At 37.3% G+C, this 8734-nt stretch overlaps 1 long non-coding RNA gene across 1 annotated transcript; it reads left to right on the forward strand.

Moving 5' to 3' along the window:
* The first annotated feature begins 7087 nt into the window (after window positions 1-7087).
* Window positions 7088-8493, forward strand: LOC147861318 (uncharacterized). Its single transcript, XR_015530162.1, has 3 exons — window positions 7088-7775; window positions 7945-8094; window positions 8248-8493. It is a non-coding gene; the product is annotated as an uncharacterized LOC147861318 (long non-coding RNA).
* Window positions 8494-8734: the final 241 nt, after the last annotated feature.

The raw sequence follows: 8734 nt of genomic DNA on the forward strand, positions 1-8734 counted from the left end.
TAGAACCCAAGGCGGCATCCTAAGGAAGACTTGTTTAACCAATTGGGTATGTATGTCAAATGATTGGATTATTGTTTCCTTCATAGAGGCTATGATATAGTCTACAAATTACCCGATGACTTTTATAGAATACTGAGCCATTTTATTTGATCATTGTTATTGATTCTATTTTCTTTTGACTTTTAATGCAAGTGAGCAAGCACGCACCGTTTATACTTAGTTCTCTCTTCTTTCTTTCTTCACTCTCTCCCGTGACACATAACCCCACCATACAAGAAAAGGAATTAATCATCAACTTTCTCATATTTGGACTTTAAGCAAGCATCAAGGTGTAATCACGTGTTGTGAGTGTGTCAGTATTATAAAAAGGGAATCGTGTGCGATGATTATAATTAGCGAGGCTGAAAGTCAAGAGAAGGTTAAACGGGAATTTAATATTAAAGCCACATAGATTACATGTCCACTCTGTAATTTCGTGGACTGTTGGAGGCATTCAAGCGATTGATCATGCGATTTTATTGAACATTCGAAATCATGGTGGGCTCTTTAGCACATGAATTACACATACGAAAATATTGACATGAGAGACGCACACACTACATGGCGTGCAAACGAAAGCTTTTAGTCGCTTGATCATATTTTCCATTCCAGTTTTCTTGTAATATGCGTCGCTGCATCCTTAATGCCTTCATGAGTTTTATTCGGGTTCTGTGGAGCAATTTCGAGCCCTGCAAGTTTTAGAATGGCCTCCTTTATCCGCGGCATGTCCTTCGCAATCCTCAACAATTTCTCCCGGCTCTCTGAATCATCGACGACTAGGATGCGGAGGCAATGTATCGTCGCGCTCGTGTAAGATGTTAGGTAATCTTTCGGAAAAGGGTCGGAATATTTGCTCAACAGGTTCTGGATTAGTATTCCTACTGCCCCCCGGTCCCGTGCTTGTATCACCGCATCCATCCGTCCCATGCCATTCTCCTCGTCATACAGAACTTTCTCAAGTGCCCAGGATGCTTCCGGATTGTATTTCTCTTCAGCGATCATATCCACCAGTTGAGGTATCACTCCTGATTTAATAAGCTCGTCTGCTATGATTCCGGGGTCCTCCTGGGTTTACATCCAAGTATGTAATATATACATTAGCTCGATTAACTGGAAATACAGTTTTTATATTCCCGCAAAAGAAGAAACTAAACAATCCATGAAGATTCATGTGGTTTTGGAGCAAGATTCCCCTGGATGATCAAATAATGCCGTTTTGCACAGATAAACTTGAGTCATGACCAGTGAAATAACGAAAATGGTAGGCACCACAAACACCCACACTAGGATAGCCCTAACAAATCGAATTAGATTCCTCCTCCTGTGTCACTACTCTATGACAAACCCCAATATGATGATCTAAAGCATGTCTGAGGTCTATAAGCTAAGACAACTCCAAATTCTCTGCTGTGCAGAGAAAGAAGCGACAAGGAAGACAAACATTTCTCTGGGAAAACCTAAAGAATTGACACAGACAGGTGCTAGTATTACCTTATTATCACCAGATGAAGCAGAGCCTGGTTCACGAGAGTAACTCATTGCGCCTGGTTCTATGTGTATTTGCAGTTCTCTCAACTAATTTATATGCGCGGCTTTCCGAATGAGTCAAAGAAAAGAAGCTTTGAAAGCGACGTCTTCAATTTGACACGGAAAATAATTGAATGCAATATTGATTGATAATCTAACCGTAGACTTTACAAATTTTATGTAATAATAGTTTATTTCCTATTGACGGATAGATCCTGCCCTTGAGAACCCCACCTAACATGCCCACACAACTTAAATTTCTAGAGCATTTACCAAACTCGCGAGGACCTAACATGGTTTTCTTTTATTTGTGGCCATGACTGAAACACAATGAATCATTTAAGAGAATATAATACATGCCCTGAGATTCCAAATGTCTTGCTTGGATCAACTAGATCTTGTTCGATACAACCGTAAACTATAATATGCAACGAAAGACTAAAATTGCACTATATTCGCGTATATTGCAGTTTATGTAAGACTTATTATCATTTATCCAAAAAAAATGTAAAGTAGGATATGATCCTTCCAAAAAATTAGATCAACACTACTCGAAAAACTCAACCCGACTTACTAGGCACCGTAACAGAAACACGACAACAATGACCTTTTATTGTTCAATACACCTTATACTAGTGAATGCATTGAGGTCTAGGCCATAAATATGTCCAAACAATTGCATATTGTTAAATTATATTAAATTGTACTCTTCACTTGGTCGCATTGAATATATAACATGTAGAAGAATTGGTTTCTAACTCATTGTTCACATTGGTCTAATGAAATGCATGATCAAGTGAATGGATTGATATGCATGCATTAGAATACCATAATCCTTTGGTAGCATCAAACTTTTATGAAATTTTACAAACCTTATGTGTTTAGTAGCAATACAAAATTGGTTACTACACTATTCGCACGTATTTGAAGAAAGTTTGATGCTAGCTAGAGCGGTGGTTACATTACCAATTATGTGGGGCACTGAAGTATCAACATTGATCAAGATACTTACAATGGGTGAAAACATCCATACCCACAACATGTGGGCAATAGTTGTTACATTGTCAATGATGGAAGTCCATTAATACTCCAAGACAATAGAGTTTAAATGTGGATTAAAAGCATTTAGGGTGAGGACAACATCCCCATTAGTCAAGATATTTGGAATGTAGGAATTGGGTATTCATATCCTACATCTCTATTAGCCAAGATATTTGGAATGTAGCATTGGGTATTGATATCCCTACGTTGTGACATTGTCAATGATGGAAGTCCATTAATACTCCAAGACAATAGAGTTTAAATGTTGATGAAAAGCATTTAGGGTGAGGACAACATCCCCATTAGTCAAGATATTTGGAATGTAGGAATTGGGTATTCATATCCTACATCCCCATTAGCCAAGATATTTGGAATGTAGCATTGGGTATTGATATCCCTACGTTATGACATTGTCAATGATGGAAGTCCATTAATACTCCAAGACAATAGAGTTTAGATGTTGATGAAAAGCATTTAGGGTGAGGACAACATCCCCATTAGTCAAGATATTTAGAATGTAGCATTGGGTATTCATATCCCTACGTTATGACATTGTCAATGATGGAAGTCCACTAATACTCCATGATAATATAGTATAATATCTAGGGTGTTGCTATATTGTCAATGTTGTAACTATCGTTGTGGAGGAGGTACGAGACAAGCAACCCTCCATGAAAATAAAGTAATAATATCAATGAAAACAATCTAAGATGAGGACAACCACCCCATTAATAACCATATTTGGATTGTAGGAACTAGGCACTCGTATCTATAAATTATTGTGGATAAGTAACACTTAGGTACCAAATTCAATCACAATTGGCTATGGAGAACATGTGGCCAACTTGGATGCTATTCTTAGATAAAGACATGTGGATGGTCAATGGTAATGAAGTCATTCCATTAACCCCTTATTATTGGTGATTAGAGTATCCTGACATGTCATAATCTTATCTAAACATTCTAATTACACTTCTTTCAATTGGATGTTGTTCTAAGGCAGTACTTAAACTATATTATAGGTGATGTGTAAGCGTAAAGTAAAAATCTACATGACTAGGTTTTGTCTCTCTACTTGCATGACATGATTGGTGAGCACAAGCTCGAATTCCACAACCCATGTAGAGATTTCTACCTTAAATTTCATGAAGTCTTCTTACATTTTGATAGAAAGGTAGCACTGGCATGTCAAACTCAGATATTACAATGAGTGGTGGAGAGAGAAATGTGGTCATTGAAAATAATGTTTAAGCCTCAAAGAAGAAATTTACTCCTCTTTTTACATTGTCGCTCTTGTACCACCATCAATAACCTTGTTTTGGACTTGCTTTGTGTTTTTTTATATCTCCAACACAATAATGATTTAGTTCATGGCGACAAAATCCTTTTAAGATGTTCACTAACTAGGATAGAAATATGACTTTTTGACTAGTAGTCAAGTAGCCAAATTCAATAACATTTTGATATTCTTAATGTAGAATCCTATGTGTAACTATTGTTGTTGAACCCAACCAACGAAAATTGAATACATGATGTTGACATGCTTTTCTAGTGGTTAATACATGGAACTCCTCTGCTTTGTTGTAGAACTTTTGCCTTTACCAATTGGGCAAGAAACTTGTAGGCGTATCACATCAACTTTTCATAAAATGAAATCGGAAAGCAATTCTACAAGATCAGTAGTTTGGTTTTCTAATGATTCATGGTGGACGTAAAGCTATACTTTTTTGGATGTGCTTGAATTATGTTTTCTTTGATCGTATGTTGATCTCAGGGTTTGTGAATTGTTCTCTATATACTTTTTTGGATGTGCTTGAAACAAAAATAAATAAATGTAGACCATCCAAGATATATTTGATATGAGAGAACATTATACTTTGACGTTATCCTTGAACTGAACAAAAGAACTAGAAATGAAGAAGAGAGTGTACCCAATGCTAAGACTAAAAAAGTCTCTACTATCGAAGACTTATATGTAAAAGAAGGCATTAAAAAGTGAAAAGGATGTAAATAGCTAAAATGTAAAAGATTTATAAAACTGAATCTACACTTTTTTATTTTTTTATTTTTTTATTATGTTTTGTTCCTCCTCTTCACCTAGAGGTGTCTGAACCTCTAAATCTCTTAGCTACAATTACGAAGGACATCTAATATTCGTAACATGTTTAAGAGCTCAATCGATGCGTAAGTCTGTTTCAGGAAAGGAAACCAAAAAACAAAAACCATTAAATGGAGATTAAACCTTAAGGATGCCTTGATATAGATTTGAGTCAAAGTACTTTGATGCATTAATATAGAACAATGAGTCGATAGCTCGAGTTCAAAAAGCAATATTAAGATTTACAAACAATGGCATGCACCAAGATTCTCTAAAGCCATGGACACTTTTTAGATGATGATGTGAATATTATAGGAAACAATCAAGCAAAGGACGCATGCCCGTTTGTCCACGGAAAAGTAAAATGTATTCCCATGATAAGTGTTGCTCGAAAATTTTGGAGTAACAATTTGGAATCATTTGGTTTGTGTGTTCTCCACGGAAGAGTTGTAACTACATCTTTGTTCCAAACAATATATTACAATGAAAACTAGTTGACGATGTGCCCAGTCATCAAGAGAATTGTAAATGTAAGGCTGATCACTTATGCAAAAAAAAGTAAAGTAGGATGTGATTCTTCCAAAACATCTAAGAGACACTTTTAGAAAAACAAATGGGTAGTATTTGCTACATTTACCAATGATCGAAGTCCATCAATCCTCCGAGGCAACAAAGCAATGAGATCAATGAAAAGCATTTATGGTGAGGACAACATCCCCATTAGTTAGCATATTTGGATTGTAGGAAGTAGGCATTCATATGCCTTTGTTATTGTGTGCATGTAACAGATACTTATCAAACTCAATCACAATTTGCTAAGTAGAGCATGTGCCCAACTTTATTGGTAGTCATTGATAAAGACATGCAATGGGTGGAAATAAAGTAAATCATTTATATCTTCTATTAGCCATACCAAAAGAGTGGGGTTCTCATTCCAATGCATACAATTACCTCTTGATTTTTCTCAAGATAGCTATTGTAAGATTTGGTGGATTGACATCTCATGCAAACTGACGTCATTTAGAATGAAATAAATATAGACTAATTTAGAAGGGATGATTAATCGAAAAAATATAGGCTAAATTAAAATGGTAGTACACTATTATGGTGAATGGCAATTAGTGACATGCAAGCTGAATGTCATTTAGAATGAAATAAATATAGAGTAATTTAGAAGGGATGATTAATGGTAATTATGTCACTCCACTAAACCCCCTTTATTTGTGATTAGAATATCCCCACATGATCATAATCTTACCTAGACCTTCTAATTATTTGTTCACAACATCATTGGACAATGAATGTAGTTTTCTAAAACTTACAATACCATGTCAAGTATTGCGATGGTCCATGGAAACTAAGTCTCTGTACTGGCTGCACATGAGCATTGATAATAGCATCCCAACAGGGAATCAGCGTAGTATTCTGCGAGGAGGAGAGTTGGATAGTATCTCTACTAGGCGTGTTGGTTCTTGATCTTCAACTTAGCAATAATTTGAAATTGATGTCTCTTCACCATCGACGAACAATAATTCCAATTTGATGTAACGTTCGAGCAGTACCTTGAACTTCTACGTACATTGATTTTGTCAATGTCAATTACTTATTGCTAGTGGCCCCACGACATTATGAGTGATGATAATAGCATCCCGAGACAATAAGATTTTGTAGCTATTCACAATAATTTTTTATCGATGGCAATGAAGTGTCTGTAGTAGCCCCACATGATCAATGATAATCATATCCCGTCGATCTTGACCTTAGATTTACAATAATTCCAAATTGATGTAGCCTCCTCCGTTAGTCAACCATGAAATGTCGGGAGAGTGGGGTCTGGCGATGAAATCACACGAAGACGTTTCATGGTCATCTGTCAGTAAACGTGAACATAAATAGAGAGTGAGACATGATGAGTTCCTCCACCCTCTCAGCCTAAGAGCCTGCCAGACACAATCTCGCCCTTGAACAGGTAATTTTACTTTCTTCTGCATGTAGTACATTCATGTCATGTCTGTTGTGACACATTATTTTTATTACAAATGAAATTACATTATATATATGTGCATTCATTTGTTACTACCCGTGAATCGATAATTGTACATATGTGGTGAGAGGGATTATATATATTATAATGCTATTTTTTACGTATATACATACTGCTTGCTGCTGCAGCGAGAGATGGATCGTCAACCTATCCAACCTGCGCAATCAGATGAACCGGTAATAATATCTGCTCCCTCCAATGAACCTGTAATAATACTACATTGTGTCTGATCTGGCAACGACCCATTTTATATTATGGAGAAATTATACATTACTGTGATATTGATTATGTATACACAAACTGGTGCTGCTGCAGGAGGAGTTAGATCACTCCGGCATCTTTGTTCTGTACAAGCCAGCGCAGATAAAGCTGGACATTGTTTTCTTTCATGGATTGCAGCGTTCCTGTTGCAGCGACTACTGGAATGCCTACAAAAATACGTGGATGTCCAGTGTCACGGAAAATGATGGCCGCATCCGTTCCGTACTTTGGCCACGCGATTGGCTGGGCAGGGATGTCGTGGATGCTCGAGTCCTGTCGGTATCCTACAACTCCCTAGCGGTAACTACGGTAAACCCAATATCGCCTAATCAGTCCGAGACATTCGAGTCCATCGCCAGAACGTTGAGCGAGAAACTGGTGACAGAAGGCATCGGGCAACGCCACCCTGTGATTCTTGTAGGCCACAGTCTGGGTGGCCTGATCATCAAACAGATCTGCAAAGAGATGAAAGAACCGATTGAGGCGGCCCGGGGGATGCCGTACTATCTATTTCTTCGTAACATCCGGGGTGTCTTCTTCTATGCCACCCCACACAATGGAGCCAAACTCGCTCGAACTTTTATGTGTTTCAAAACACTGTGCTCACTAATTCCCTTCCGTTGCTTTAAATTCTCGCCCGCAATGCACGTCCTCGCCGAAACTTCGCCCGACAAGTTGTCGCAACTTACGAATGACTTCCGCAAAGCATGCAATGGCGGCCGATGGGAAATCGTCACACTCGTTGAAGGCAGCAACACACCGTTGGTAAAGTCGAAACCGTCTCTTTCTTCTTATAATCTGAGGGCTATCTATATTCATTCATTATCTCTCAAAACTCTATTTATGCGCATTCCATATGTATTACAATAAAGTAGGGTTTGGCTAATTTGACGAATAAGAATAATAAATATTAACAATTGATTGTGCACACCAGTGTTGTTGCCTGGAGATACCAATAGTGCGCCACCGGGAAGCAATAACGTTTGGTGAATGTACGTTTCTAGACGAGGAGAACCACATCTCAATTTGCAAGCCGTCAAGCGACTCTGCTCACAGTTACGTTATCTTGCGGGATTTCATAACGGTGAGCATAGTAAAAAAAATGCGTGTTATTATTATTACACTCATGATTCCACACACACACACACACACAACAACAAAAAAAATAAATCATTGCGCATATATGCTCATAAATACTTCAAAGGAAAACTACTAAATCTTACGATTATTTTTACAGAATATCAGCAAGCCAGCCACTACCTCAGACGATAAGCCCACACGTCAATTCGCTGCATTAATGAATATAATAAACTTGTTCAATATTCCAATGAACACTGGCGCTTCATAAAATGAAGTATTATGAGTAATTAATTAGACATTCACACGGAATGTTTCTATAAACATGTTCACGTGAATATATATGTATCGCATTTCCAAATTATGTAATAAAATGTTTCCTTTAATGTGTTCTCAACTTCAAATATTAGCGACCATGCTACAGAAACTTGACTTAGAAATGCTCGTAATTTCAGTATATTTGTGACCTACTAATATTATGATAACCGATTCAACGTTTTGTACACATACCTTTATAGAAAGATGCAATATTAATATACTGGCCTCAACAATGACGAATGGTGTATTAGTCTAGGACGTGCTTCTAATTACAATTCTTAACCGCAATCGTTGAGGGGGTGTTAGGGTACATCCACGCTAATATATGC

The sequence above is a fragment of the Azolla caroliniana genome, unplaced genomic scaffold (genome assembly GCF_043228905.1).
Source record: "Azolla caroliniana isolate FFs.n. ecotype wild unplaced genomic scaffold, voAzoCaro1.0.p SCAF_8, whole genome shotgun sequence".
Taxonomy (NCBI): Eukaryota; Viridiplantae; Streptophyta; class Polypodiopsida; order Salviniales; family Salviniaceae; genus Azolla; species Azolla caroliniana.